This window comes from Lactuca serriola, chromosome 1 (genome assembly GCF_051521515.1).
Source record: "Lactuca serriola cultivar US96UC23 chromosome 1, Lser_US96UC23_V15, whole genome shotgun sequence".
In the NCBI taxonomy this organism is placed as follows: domain Eukaryota; kingdom Viridiplantae; phylum Streptophyta; class Magnoliopsida; order Asterales; family Asteraceae; genus Lactuca; species Lactuca serriola.
Window position 1 is genome coordinate 162,930,106 of NC_136408.1, and position 16,884 is coordinate 162,946,989.

At 35.0% G+C, this 16,884-nt stretch overlaps 1 pseudogene; it reads right to left on the reverse strand.

Annotated features, from left to right (window-relative positions):
- Positions 1-7,185: 7,185 nt before the first annotated feature.
- LOC145063640 (ribonuclease TUDOR 2-like) lies at positions 7,186-11,263 on the reverse strand (annotated as a pseudogene).
- Positions 11,264-16,884: the final 5,621 nt, after the last annotated feature.

Consider the following 16,884-nt stretch of genomic DNA (forward strand, 5'->3'; position numbering starts at 1 on the left):
TTCACACCATTCTACTTCTTTTCTCCCAATTATTCCCAAACCATCTAAGCTTTTTTCTAGCACTTCCTAAGTGCTAAAAGCAAGTCTCGGAGCGCCAGAAGGCTCCGAAAGGAAGATACTTTAGCTCTGAAGTTTTGCCCGAGCAGAGTCCGGTCCCTCGCTAAACCCCTTGTAACTAAGTTATGTTTACCCTACTTTAAGTATTAATTATGTTTAAGTTCATTATCGCCTTTATGAACCTATAAACAAGATTTACCAGTCATTCAACGTCATTACACAGATTTATCTACTTACGGGATAGGTGTGCAGAATGGTCATGTTGGCTTAGTTGTTGGATTTTAGAAAAAGCAATATGCCGAAATGGTCCTGCCTCCTAACCATCCTAACTGGTTGATCCTTACTTGATAGATCACGAAGTAGACTTTGAGTTAATGATGAATCTAGACTAATAATTAGTCGCAATGAATATTAGACTAATATCTAGTAATAATGATACTACGTTTCGTCGAAAGGAATACACCTATTATACACCCATTTTGTTAGTAAAACCCTACCAACACCCCTTCCTAACATAGTAATCAACCCGTACCACCAACCGAGCACCTATAACCCATACACCTATTATACACCCATTTTGGTCCTAAACCCTTACCAGCACCCCTATGTGACATAGTAATCAACCCATACCACCAACCAACCACATGTAACCCATACACCTATTGTACACCCATTTTTGTCCTAAACCGCTCCACCACCCCTATCTGACGTAGTAATGACCAACTCGTACCACCAACCGGCCTTCTATAATGTATACACCTATTATACACCCATTTTAGTCCTAAACCCCGACCACCACACCTACCTGACATAGTGATCAACCCGTACCACCAACCGAGCACCTGTAACCTATAAACTTATTATACACCTATTTCAGTCCAAAACCCCTAACACCACCCCTGCTTGACATAGTAATGATCAACCCGTACCACCAACCGACCATCTGTAACCCATACACTTATTATACACCCATTTTGGTCATAAATCCCTACACCACTCCTACCTGACGTAGTAATAATTAGGGATGGAAAAAAAAGCCCGAACCCGACTGGGAAACCCGAAACCCGATCAATTCGGGTCGGGTAACGGGTCGTTATCGGGTTTTTTTATCGGGTTCGGGGAAGGGAGTGGGTTATCCTCGCCCCGACCTGCCCCGTCTTGATTACATATATTAGCGGTGTTTACGGTGCGGTTTGGTGCGATTTAGAGTCAAAACCGCAAACCGCACCGCATACGTGGTTTGAGATTTTCAAAAACCCCAAACAACGCCGCGATACTTGTAAACCGCGTTATGCGATGCGATGCGGTTTTATGCGGTGCTGACGGTTTTATGCGGTTTGAAGAACTTCTAAGATTTCAAATCTAAATTATCTCTATTTATTTATATATACGGCTAAATGAAGTTATATATATGTTATAAAAAATATTATAAGATATAATTAAAGCGAACAAATAATGAATCACCACGAAAAAAAAAAACTAAAAACTAATTGTCTTTAATAATGGTAGACATTAAGCTACATAATTATCAATAATTTCCCTTAAATAAAAATTTAATTTTACTTATGAACTCAATTCCAAACCCAAGTCTCATGATGAAATTTAGCATCCTTCAACTTCAATCTGTTTCATCGTTTGTTTGTATTTGTATGATATATATATATATATATATATATATATATATATATATATATATATATATATATATATATATATATATATATATATATATATATATATATATTGCGGCGTGGTTTGAACCGCAATTACATATTTAAAATCGCAAACGGCACCGCGTAGTGCGGTTTGACAAAATTAGAAACCACAAACCACACCGCAAATGTTCCAAACCACATTATGCAGTGCATTGTGGTGCGGTGCGGGCTATTTATGCGGTTTTTGTGCACGAACCCTTATATATATATATATATATATATATATATATATATATATATATATATATATATATATATATATTGCGGCGTGGTTTGAACCGCGATTACATATTTAAAATCGCAAACGGCACCGCGTAGTGCGGTGCGGGCTATTTATGCGGTTTTTGTGCACGAACCCTAATATATATATATATATATATATATATATATATATATATATATATATATATATATATATATATATATATTCGAATCTTTTTGATGTTAATCGCATACATTTAAAGATAAAAATATACTTACTATGGACAATCTATTTAGTTGTTAAAAATCTAGTCTGAATGATCATTTTTTTTCCTTTTTGCTTTAACATATCACACCAAACTTAAATCAAATAATCTTTTCATTTATTAACAATCTAGTTTGAATGCTCATTTTTTATGTTTTGACATATTACATTAAACTTAAATCAAATAATTTTTAATATAACGTCCAAATTATTATTATTATTTTTGGAACGGCGTCCAAATTATTTTATTAAAGTGATGCATCATATTTTTTATTTAAATGAAGGGTAGAACATGTATTTTTTAAAAGACATTGTGGTAACTTAAAACAGAATAAATATTTCGTTATCAATTGTTATAAACCCGATAAGATACGTGAAACCTGATGGGAAAACCCGAAACCCGATGGGGCGCCATGAAAAGAAACCCAAAAAATAACGGGTCGGTGTAGGAAACCATGTCACGCCCTGAACACGCCTCGTTGCCACTCCTAGTAATGATCAACCCGTACCACCAACCGACCACCTGTAACCCACACACCAATTATACACCCATTTTGGTCCTAATATCGTACCACCACCCCTACTTGACATTGTAATGATCAACTCGTACCAACAACCGACCACCTCTAACCCATTCACCTATTGTACACCTATTTTGGTCCTAAACCCCTACCACTAACCCTACCTGACATAGAAATGATCAACCCGTACCACTAACAGACCACTTATAACCCATACACCTATTATGCACCCATTTTTGTCCTAACCACTACCACCACGCCTACCTGACATAGTAATCAACCCGTACCACCAACCGACCACCTATAACCCATACACCTATTATACACCCATTTTGGTCCTAAACTGTCACACCCCAAAACCAAGAACGGCGGAAATGTTCTGGGGTGGAGGACATCATGTACAGTATCACAACAATATAAATCACAACAATATAAAGTAGTAAAAAAGTAACAACATCATCCATTGCATTAATAGTATAATTTTAAATACATGAGTGTTCTTTCATAGTATAAAACAACATAATTAATGTTTAAAATAAAAGACGAGTCTTGACTGCTCCGTCTTCACAAAACCGGGTCGTCGTACCTGACTATTTGTGACCTGAGAATACAAGTAATTTTGAAAGCGAGTATCAGCAACAAAGCTGGTGAATTCATAAGTATTAATGTGTCTTTGATTTGTAAAACCGTAAAGGAAGACTTGTAAATGTTTGAAGAAAAGTTTGTATACATATGAAAGTGTTTGTAAGTAATTGTAAACATTTGAAAACCCTAGAAGATCCCATATTTCCTACTAGTATAAAAAGTAGTCTTCTACCAAGACCCGACTGTTTTGAAAGTAGTCTTCTACCAAGACCCGACTGTTTTGTTAGTAAGCATCACTGTAATTGTGACGGTTTTTCCCTATTTAACTATTATTATAAAATTATGGTCTACTTCGTCGTTTATGCGTATGAGTCGCAATATAAAGGTAATGAAGAAAATAGTCTATCTACATCAAATATGTCCTACCTCATCGTTCATGTGAATGTGTCACAAAGTAAAGGAAGGAAAATAATATAATAACTAACAATTGTATCCTTTTGCACTAGGATATTCACGGCGTGGAAACTCGTCGAACAGTACAACCGTAGACACCCGTCGATGATCATTTTCCCTACTGTAGCTAACAGCTTTTGGGTGTAGAATGGTAAGTCCCGAAACACATGTAATAGAATCTATGTAATAGTAACTATGTAAACGTATCTATGTAATCGTATTTATGTAATCGTATTTATGTAAACGTATCTATGTAATCGTATCTCTTGTAATTTTATGTAATGTGTTCGTATTTCATATAATATGTAATGTATTAGTATAGACTCATGAATGAACTGACTCTTGTGTGATTCCTTGTACTTGGAATAGTAAGTAGTATCTCCTAACTATACCTATTATAGTTACTAGTAATGTATGTGTATAACCGAAGTATGCCTTTGCTACCTAAAGGTACTGAACCAACTGATGGAACTTTTATGTCTATACATGTATACATGATATTTAACTAATATTTAGACGACATTCGGATGAATAACCGATGCCCTAACGCCACATCCCAACGAGGAAAAGGAAATAAAGTGAGCTCCGCCGTCCTAAGTCCTTTAAACATTACTTATATAACTATACATATATAAGTATGCATTTGATAATATAAAAGTATAGAAGAAGTTTTGGTAAAACCTTTGAGGGGGTGTTTGGCTTAGCTTTTCAAGTCCAAAAGTCCTTTTTGAAAAAGAAAAAAATGCAAAAGATGTTTGGCAAAGCTGATTTTAAAAGTTACTTTTGGAGTTTTTATACAATGAAAATGAACTTTTTGGAAAAGTCAGGAAATCCTGACTTTTTACAACTTTTCCAAAAAGGACTTTTAGGCTTTTAAAAGCTAAGCCAAACACCCCCTGAAAAGTTTAATAACTAAGAAACGATGATTTGAAAGCAGTTTGTTTGATAAGAACAGTTTTAAGTATAAGAAAAACATTTATTTGAAACACGATTGTAACAATGTTTGAAAGGAAACATAAAGTATGTAAGACAGTTTAATAAAGAGTTTTAACATGTAAAAATGTTTGAGAAAGTCCATTGAAGTAATATGTTTGGTGAAACAGCTAAACGTGTAGTAAATCCATTTGTATAGTAGTTATAAATCACATAAGATTGATTAAATAACAATATAGAATACATAGTAAAGGATAGATACTTTCACACGATAATAACCGGGTGTTTACTTGTATTCCTCCCCCCCCCCCCCTTAAATGTAATTAAAAAGCATTTAACATATATTTAAAGTGTGTTTGTAGGGGTACGAACTCACATGATAGATTGAAAGAAGGTGAGACGAAAATCGAGCTGAACTTTGACCGGAGAAAGCGGATTTTCTCAGGATCCTCGTGAATCTCGGGAGTGTAAAACTTCCTTCCAAACTTCGATATGAAAACTGGGACTTCGGGATGGCTTCGGGGGTTTAGACGCAGAGCTTCGACACGAGAAAGGGAAGAAATTAGCAAATATACATCCATTTTGGTCCTAAACCCCTACCACCACTCCTACCTAACATAGTAATGATCAACCCGTACCACCAACCGACCACCTGTAACCCATACACCTATTATACAACCATTATGGTCCTAAACCCTTACCACCACCCCTACATAACATCGTAATGATCAACCCGTACCACTAACCGACCACCTGTAACCCATACACATATTATACACCCATTTTCTTCCTAAACATGTACCACCACCCTTACCTGACATAGTAATGATCAACCTGTACCACCAACCGACCAATTGTAACCCATACATCTATTATACACCCATTTTGGTTCTAAATCCCTACCGCCATCCCTACATGACATAGTAATGATCAACCCGTACCACCAACCGACCATCTGTAACCCATACACTTATTATACACCCATTTTGGTCCTAAACCCCTATCACCACCCCTACCTGACATAGTAATCAACCCGTACCACCAACCGACCACCTGTTACCCAAACACGTATTATACACCAATTTTCAACTGACCACTTGTTACCCAAACACGTATTATACACCAATTTTTGTCCAAAAACCCTACCACCACCCCTACCTCACATAGTAATCAACCCGTACCACCAACCAACCGCCTATAACCCACACACCTATTATACATCCATTTTGGTCCTAAACCCTTACCACCACCCCTACCTGACATAGTAATCAACCCGTACCACCAACCGACCACTTGTAATCCACACACCTAATATACACCTATTTTTCTCCTAGAACCCTACCACCACCCATACCAGTCATAGTAATGATCAACCCATACCACCAACCAACCACCTGTAACCCATACACCTATTATACACACATTTTGTTCCTAAATCCCTACTTGATGCAGTAACCAACCCGTACCACCAACCGACCACCTGTAGCCCATACACCCATTTTGGTCATAAACACCTACAACTACACCTACCTGACATAGTACTCAAACCACACCACCAACCGACCACCTGTAACCCACACACCTATTATACAACCATTTTTGGCCTAAACCCCCACCACTACCCCTACCTGACGTAGTAATGATCAGCCCGTACAAACAACCGACGTCCTGTATCCTGTACACCTATTATACACCCATTTTGGTCCTAAACCCCGACCACCACCCTTACCTGACATAGTAATCAACTTGTACCACAAATCGACCACCTGTAACCCACACACCTATTATACACTTATTTTATTCCAAACCCCTACCTGACATTGGAATTATTAACCCATACCACCAACCCACCACCTGTAACCCATAGACCTATTATACACCCATTTTGGTCCTAAACCCCTATCACCACTCCTACGTGACATAGTAATGATCAAACCGTACCACCAACCGACCACCTGTAACCCATACACCTATTATACTCCCATTTTTGTTCTAAACCAGCATCACCACCCCTACATGACATAGTGATCCCTACTAGAAAAATAGCTTTTTACGACGCGCAATGTGTGTCATAAAACGCACATATGACGCGTAAATGTGTGTCTAGGAAGGCCATGTCATAACGAGAGACGACACACTTTTGCACGTCGTCTATAGACGACGCGCATTTATGACATGCAATGTGTATCATTAAAACCCCTGTCAAGAAAGGCCATGTCATAAATGAAGATGACACACATTTTTGCGTATCGTAAATTTAAATGTTTAAAAAAATATTTATATATTTATTAATTTTTAAATTAAATTTGCATTTAATATCTCAATAGAAATAAAATACTATATACAAAAATAAATTTAATGTCATACAATTCTATTTCATATAATATATAAATTTGCATTTATCTAATCTACTATGTACATCAAATTCCAACTAAGTAGTGTTTCATCTTTACTTTCATAAATCCTTAAGAGTAATAAACCCCTGCTCCGATAATTCTTGTGACCTGATCAAATAAATGTCAAAAAATTAATATGCTAATATAATTATTTGAAGAATCAAACATGAAATGTTAGTTGTGAAAGACGAAATTGCCCTTTCCTCCATCCAAAGAATGTGTGATTTGGAATAAATACACTATAATATGAATTACCTGATATCAACAATGACTATCACAATGATAAGTATTCCCCCATACAAATGGTAAATATTACCTATAAAGCACTTGCTGAGGTACTCCATTAGGCACTTGATAAGGCTTAGATGGAGCAGTATCTCCATATTCTTCATTCATTTTTGCTCCAAGTGTTTGTGTGCATTTAATAACCCAATAGTAAATAAAAAAGATAAATAAATAGATATAAATATAAATATATAGTTATATAGTTATATACCTCGTATCCTGGTATAGAACCAGAAATGCAAACACTACATTCACTAGGAAAATACCAAACTGAAAAAAATGATAACATAAATCTTCTTTTAACTTGAGGTTTATAAGGAATTTTTATAACTTTGTAATGCATATACAAGCTACATACAAGAACATATGGTTTATTTGGAAAGTATTCAAGAAATGATGTTGAATAAGAAATGTATGTTCATTTAAAAACTTTTAATGAAGTGAAATGGTAAATGTAAAAATATAAAAAAAAATTAATTTACTAAACATAAAACCTAACATACCTCCCAATTTGGGGCATCTGATACTTGATAGATTTACTCTTCTTTCAACAGCTAGACTACCGAATGTTAGTGAATCATCAGCAACAACAATGAGATAGTTTAAAGACAAACCTTTTTAGTGAAGTTATCTGATATGGCCTTAGAATTGGAAGCTGGGGGAACATAGTTTGTCCAAATCCCCAACTTAGTCTTCTTTGCTAGAAGTTCTGCAGCTTCTAACTTCCTCCTGGCTTCATCTTCCATCATACTCGCACTCCACTCAACATATTTTGCATATCCCTAATTAAAAGAAAAACAATATATTATAAAAAAAAGTTGTAAGAAAGTAGGTTGTCATTTTAAAACATAACATACGTTTTCAATAAGCTCCATTGCAAGATCCTTTGTTGATTCTCCATCAGAGTAATATACAGAAGCAATCAGATTGCTAAACTTGTCAACGCCCTCAAGAACAATCCGGACCTGTTCAATAATAAACATAGAAATAATCAAATTCAACGTCTTTTATGTCAACTTAATAAGGGGAAATTACAGGAAATATAGAAAATAAGATATTACTCACATCTCTGTTTAGAACACGGATCTCGGTAAAGTGTTTAGCTTCCCTCCCATAAGGATCAGGGGACACTTCATTGAAGCCTAATGAGGCTGAGATTCTTTGGTCTGATGTTAAGGGCCCACGTGACTCTAAATTATTATTTTCTCCATTTGTCTCTTCGGATGGGACCTCAGTTGGTATTGTAGGTTCTTGTGTTGTACTTCTCCACAGTGATGGTGCCTAGTAAACAGTTAGAAAATTTATAATTAAATATATAATTAAATTGATTAATAATGAAAATATGTAATTTTATAAAATAAACTATAATTAAATACAAATATATGATTAAAAAGATATTTATCATTTAAAAAAAAGTTCTACAGAAAGGATGCATGTGGTATTCAAAAGGATGCATGTGGTACCTGGATTCTAGCAATAAATACTTGGACAAACTGAATCTTTGAAAGCAGATAAACACGAAGCAACTTCCATCACGAACTTGTTCTACAATGGCTTCCATGGCTAAGAGGCCCATGACATCAAGATTGCTGGGATCGCCAACCACAGATGGCGGAAGGTTCCTGATTGCTGCCTCCACAGTACCCGGAGACTAAAACCCGTCAACAAAATGACACGTCATCAACATGCAACAATACAACGAAAACCAGAAAGACAAAATATAATATCAGTACAAATTTATAGAAAAAAGGTAGGAGATAAATATTTCAGAAACTATTTTTTTGCAAATTAAAATATCTGAAAAAGGATCTATGTCATGCTCCAACGAAAACCATAACAGTAGCAAACATGACAAATATAAAACCCCAAAATTCTAATGCAGTCTCTTTTGCAACTGCAAAAGTATTAATATATATATATATATATATATATATATATATATATATATATATATATATATATATATATCCATATAAGCAATCTACAAAACTTAATAAGAACTTGTGCAATGGATTATTATTTATTATACCTGTTAATAAAATCACAATAAATATTATTAAAATAATGCCTACAAGTTTGACACTTGGAGTCTCCAAACTACACAGTAAATCCTAATAGATACTATTAAAATAATTCCTAAAATATTAACTTGTTCAAAAAGAAGACAACCCTAAATTGAAGTAAATAATAATACTTGAATGCAAAGGCGAATATCAAAAGAAATATAGGAGATGCGGATTTGTACTGCAAACAAAGATAAAAATTTAAATTTAATAAAAATAGTAACTTTGAGTAATATGAAAGGTGAAAGTTGACCAACCATGGTGGCGAATGTAACAGAGATGAAAATAAGGGATGCATTGCTCAAGTTGATATCCAGAGCTGTTGCAAGAGACGTGGGTACAACAGTGAAAGGCAAAGTCCATCTGTAGCATTAGTTATTATTTATTATAAAAGTTAATAAAAAGTAACAGCATATATGAAGAACAATAATTAATAACTAACCCTATCCCATAAACCAACTCCTTGTTGGCTAGCTTGTTCTTCAAGGCGTAGGATAAAAAAGTTTGAAGTAATCATTAAAATCAACCTTCATTATTACTAAAGAATGAGTGTTTAAGATTATTAGGTTAAGAGAAATTAAATATCTTCCTACCATTTGTTCCAACTTTACATCCTACCATATCAAATGTCGACATGTGTCACTTTTGATTAGACATTTAATGAAATTAATAACCATTTAATCCACTTGTCAACATTTGATATGGTAGGAGGAAAAGTAGGAACAAATGGTAGGAGGATATTTAATTTCTCTTAGGTTAAAAAGACTTATTACTAATGAATGAATTTGATTGCTTAACATATAACATTTCTACCCTTTGTTGAGCCTTACAACAATATGTTCAGTAAATTACCTGCAGGGTAATTTGGTTTTGAGTGTTTAAGATTATTAGGATAGAAAGACTTATTACTAAAGAATGAATTTGATTTCTTACCATATAATATCATCATCATGTGAGAGTAGTACCTACCCTGACTGTCCTTATGCGTCTTGGAACTTTTCTTATGTACTCAAATAATAAAGAAAAGATGCTAAATATGATTAATATTCACTGTATGTATGCATGTATGTATGTATGTATGTACCTCTTTGGTCCTCTCATGACCCACAAGACGACCATCCTTGCAAGTAGATATAGTTTTTGTGCAAGTTTTTTCTTGCATGAGATACCTGTAGCATAAAAATGAGCATCATGATTCATGATAATACTCAACTTTGTATTATAAAAAAAGTAAGACATATGGTTTCCATTTAACACACCTCTTCTTGATATTCATACATCTCCACAGGTGGATCGGGTGTTTGAAAGTCAGATACTATTGGCTCATAACGTTTCCTTGTTGAAAGCATGTTTCCTAATTTCAAAGGCTTTTTGGAAGCAGGTCCACTGCTTGTTGAAGTTGATAAAACTATGTACCATCTGCCATTGGTATTCCTCTCTCCACTCTGTTCATGTCAAGTATATCAAGATAGATGTAATTTAGCATAATACAAAAATTTCAATCCCTAGATAAGATAAACACATAAAAAATTCATCAGAACATAACATATTCTCGAATTTTTTTCTCAAAATAATAAATGCGAGTATGTCCGTGAGGTGCTATGTGCGACTGCTAACAATGTATCAGAATGGGATCGAGAATCAGAAAAGTAGGGGGAAGGATATCGCACCTAAATAATCAAACAAGAAGAACTAAAATAAGGGAGAAGGAACAAAGCATTCCTGAGATGCTTAGAGAGTAGAATTGAGGATCGTGGAATGAGGAGGAAATCGCCACTGAAACCTGCATAGTTTTTCAGTTAGGGTTTTACACAGAAGAAGATGAGAAGATCCAAAATCAAAATCAAAGCTATGAATAGAGGAGTAATTAAAGAAATAGAAGAACGAAAACGTTAGGAAGAGAGAATAACCAAAGCATATCTTAGTCGAGCTAGGGTGTGGAAATTTGAGCAGTCTCCGACGAGGTCACATGAGCCCAAGGTCGCTGGAGGAAAATACCCCAAAGGTCATTGGAGGAGAAGTGATCAAAGATTTTGCCAATGAGGTGAGGTGAGATCATCGATCGATTGTTGCAGAGGCCAGAGAGTACCAAGTGTTTCCGTTCTTGAAAAAAAAGCCCTAGTCCTTGTGATTTTGTGGAATTTAGTAGTACTATGCTTGCTTGTCTTCTTCTTTGCTTCTTATTTCCTAATAACAATCTCTATGAAATCGCACGTTAGGTTTTAGGTTAGAGAGAGAGAGAGAGAGAGAGAGAGGAAGACGAAGACGAAGACCATAGGCTTCTTTCTTGCTAATTGGAAGAGGAGAGGGTTTTAATTTTTCACATGGAATAGGCGGGGTTTGAATTTTTGGGGATTTCATTTCACCCTTTTAAGAACACGCATTTTGAGTAAAACCTAAAGCCACATTCACAGAGGACGCACATTTTAGATTAAGTGCCCTCCGTGTTTTTATTTTTTTTACATGAGACACTAATCTAAGGGCACGCAATAATGTGTGACATAAATCCTTAATTTTTTTTGAAGAGACGACACTTTTCTAATGTCACTCTCTTTTATGTAACATAAATCAATGAGTGTCGTGGTTTGCACGTCGTAAAAGGGTCTTTTTCTTGTAGTAAATGATCAACCCGTACCAACAACCGACCACCTTTAACCCATACACCTATTATATACCCATTTTGGTCCTAAACCCGTACCACCACCCCTACATGACATAGTAATGATCAACCCGTACCACCAACCTGTTGGGATTTGAGCATTCTAACATTCCTAAGTGTACATGCAACCCTAAATACCTTGGATCTATGTTTTCTCTATTATACATGCAAATAAGATTATTCTAAGGTATTACCCTATCTAGCATACAATCTTTTGATACTTGGGTAATATAACAAGTTAGAATACATACCTCTTGATGTATTTTGACTCCATGAAGCTCGAGAGCCTAGTGCACCAAGTGTGACACCTAAAATGGTTCACACAACAACCATGAGAAGAAGATACTCATGCTCAAATTGGCTAGCCCTCATACATGTATCAATAGTGCCAATTTCTTGAGCTAAGAGGGTCCTTATATAGTGTGCACATTAGGGTTACACCATGTACCCCATGACTTTACTCATTCCTTATGCTACATGGGTTTTAACCTGCATGGTTCACCACATGGGTTAAACCCAACATAAGGAATCATGAATCATAAGCCCACATATATAAGAACGAATGATTTACACAATCAATCCCCATAAATTAGTCTCTTTTGATCACTAAATTAAGTCCGAATTAATTCTTGATCAGTAGTAATTAAATAACATGATTTCATATTAATATATTAGAACTTATAATATATTAATATGGCACAAATGTCCTCTCCACACAAACGGTCTATCCGAATGATCCGATGCCACGCAACCCAAATGGACCATGCCGAGTCGGGTCAAGTACATACCAATTATAGTTATGGATTTAGAAACTAATCCAACAGTCTCCCACTTGGATAAGTCTAAAACTATTATTGTGTATGACTTCAAAAACCAACTGTCAATCGTAGCTCTCAAAAGCCGCTGTCGAACTCTGACCTTGTCGATGAACTCTGACCCTTTTCAATGACTTGTCCATTAGATAAGGGATCATATATTCCTCAATTCTAGATATCATATGGACTGAGACATGAATTATAAATCATTCTCTCTGTCCATTTGTTGTTTCCCGATTTCCGATTTATGACGACCGACTAATTGAACAAATCTCATTAGTCCTGGCTTGGCCAAGCACTCACATGTATCATCATTAAATCATCGAGGGGCCCACAAATATCGCTTTTATCCTAAAGGTAATAGGAATGGATAAACTTTGAATTATATGGCTTGTTCTAATACTTGTTAAATCATACACAAAGGCATGTTTTATAACATCGAGTTTCCAATGCGTTTTCATGCAATCAATGTATAACCAACTCATAGTAACAACTCATATCTCTAGGTTTGAAGAATATAAGATATTATCGTCTCATGATCACTCGTGATAAAATCCATGAAGTGATTCCAATGGGCGTGGGTTGAATCCAATACTCAGAACTTATGAGAACTCATGAATGTTGTAGCGCTACTTGTTATGTCCCATACCTTGGACATCTACAATCTAGCTTCATGACAGTCTTGATTCATATCTACTTCCAACATATGACTGACTGTGGATAGTTTTAATAACTTAGCCATTCAGGAAGAACGACCTAGTTATTTTAGAAGTCAAAACATGCAAAGTGAAACATAAGAATAATCGAATCCAATATGGTCTCAGAACTTATGAATATAAATAAAACACCTTTTATTTATCACCATATTGATTACCCATAATTCATTGCATACTTTTTTCAAACTATCAACTTTATACTTGAATTAAAACAGTAGTTGTCCCATGCTCCAAGCATGTACACTATGTTTTCTAAACACTAGTCATGCCAATACACCAAGTATGCACACTATGTTTTTCTAAGCATTAGTCATGCCATACACCAAGTATTCACACTATGTTTTTCTATGATCTTTACTTTGTGAAATAGATCGATTGAACATAATTCCAATGATTCTCATTTGACGGTCCAAAATAGGACTGTCGAAAAAACCCGAAACCCGTTTTACCCACCCGACCCGTTCCAAATTCGGGTAGAATGGGTCGAGTAGAACAGGTAACGGGTATGAGCATTCAGGTAATAGGTTAACCCAATAATAATATAGGTCGGGTTTTAGGTATGAATATTTTTTTTGGGTATACCCGAATACCCGAATTCGTTTTTTAAATAATACCAAATATACAATGCAGTCACGTACGCACACTTCAAATAAAACAAAACTTTTCGTTTCCTTCTTATGAACGACGGCTCGACAGTCGACACAAACTTGCAAAGGGAAATGAATATGGCAACGTGAAGATGCAAGACTTTGTTTTGTTATGTTTAGACTTTTATGTTTTGAGTTGGGTTATGACTTATGAATTTTACTCGTTTGTTATGTATAAACTTTTATTTTTTAGTTGGATTGTGTTTAGACTTTTTTTGTTGTGTTTAGACTTTAATTATTTAGACTTATTTTGTTGTGTTTAGAGCTATTATTCCATGCTAATCATATTCATGGTTTTTTTTTATCAAAATTTGGAATGGAATTGAAAAAGTACATAACATATTATAAGTATTTGTATTGTTACTATATATGTACTTGTTAATTATATGGAGTATTTTCCTACCCAATTCTTTATTAAACCAACCAACATGTAAAAAAATATCAATAAGTGTCATTTAATAAATTTTCGGGTATACCCGATAATTACCCGACCCGACCTCAAACCCAAATACCCGAAACCCGAAAACCCGAATTACAATATAGGTCGGGTATCGGGTATTATTTTCTTAAGGAAATACCCGTTCTACCCGAAACCCGAAAATTTTACCCGTTCAACACCCCTAGTCCCAAACCCTTACCGCAAATGCAAGAATTCCAAATCCTGCCATTTACCTAAATCTGTTAGATTCTAAACTTATATGCATTGGTCCTTTTGTAATGATTATGCACCAAGTCACAAAGACTTCTCAACAGACATTACAAAGTATTCCAATGGAGACCAACTTTGTGGAAACGAAGTCTCATATTAAAATTTCAATGCCGTTGAACATTCTTCTTGCATTAAGTTTCCTAATCTTACACATATTTAATGAATAACTTCAACCTATGGAACAACTCCATATTTCCATTTTGACTATTACTCCTGAACAAGAGTTGCCTCTTTTCAGAATATGTCAATATGGTCCTTCCAAAATTAACATTATACTTCCAATTGTCCCTGAGCAACAAATCTTTGGTAAACCTTAGATTTTCCTCGACAATTTCTTAATTATTTTAGTCATATCCAATTCTATACCTTTTCCGTTTTTAATGGCCCATGCATTTGGAAAATTTTAGAAAGGGTGAATATTATAGCACATGCAATCGATCCTATATCTGAAGCATATGAGACACAATTCATGATGTCTCACATAAAGAAATGATACTAGACATGTCCTTTTGCTACAATATTTCTATTTACCAAGTTCTCATATTCAGATTATGAAAAGGGATGCCGTAATCATAATCGAATTTTAGAACGCAAATAATGAACCCATATGTGGAATTTCTTTATGTTGAGCCGTTCCAACACAAAATTCAAATATATCCTTGACTAAATATGATTAAAAACCCAATCTAAGCTTTTAGAATTGAAATGAAGTATAATTTCCTCTCCCTTAATTATAGCAAAACAACTTTTCAACCCCTGCAACTTCACAAATTGAAACTTTTTTTTTTCTATAATTAACATTGATATCTTGCAATACTAATAATGATTATCATGCTCCCACTAACATGATGATTATTAGCATAACACTTATGCTCCCACTAGCTTTGACATGTACTCAGAAACCATATGGACTTCTAGAAATCAATACTTCTGATATGAGACGTTTTGATAAAACTTTATCAAAATCGCACACCTTTCCTAAAATAGCTCACATGTGTGTCTAAACAATTTCAAAACTATGAAAAGGTATGCCGTAATCGTAGTCTCAATTGTTTAGACCTTTGCCATTTCTCGCAAGTCCATGTTAGTGTGCCGGTTAACCACACACGCTCCACTAACGACATTGAGAATGCAAATATCACAACTGTTATCTACTTAAAATCTACTTAGTGAAAGTGTTTCCTCACCATCATTTCCATGAATCGGAGAGAAACCTTACGACACTTAGATTTTATGGTGTATGTGTTCTTATCCATGTGAATTTTTCAAAACGATAATCACAAGACAAGGATAATGACAAATCCAGACTCATATGGACTGAACTCAATCTTAATTTCTTGCCACCTGGCAGCACAAGGGCCTGCCATTGCTTTCAAGTTGTTATGCAACCAACTGAGAACTCTCAGAACTCATATGAAAACCAACTTTAACTGGAATGGGTACATAAATAGAAATATGTCAACACGATAGGTTATAAATGTCACGTCGTGTGCTAGTGTCAAACTACATGTTTTTTATTCTTAATTAGATCTTGAAATTCGTTTAGGATCTTTAAGACTCCCAATGTCCCCTTGACATATAAGGCTATCTTGCAAAATATTCAAGAGATAGTGCAGATTCATTATCAAGATAAACATTTCACACAATTGGCCTTCGTTGGTCTTTGTTTTATCCAAAACATCATAACATACCAACTTCAAATGTACAAGAGTAGAAACCATTTTACTCTTACATTTGACAAGTGTTATAAACCTTGCTTTAAGATATGCCACTCATCATATAGTCTTGGAGTATGACTCTAAGACTTGTTTTGGAATGAAGTATGACTCATCTTCTTGATTTAACCATTTCAACAATTCAAGAT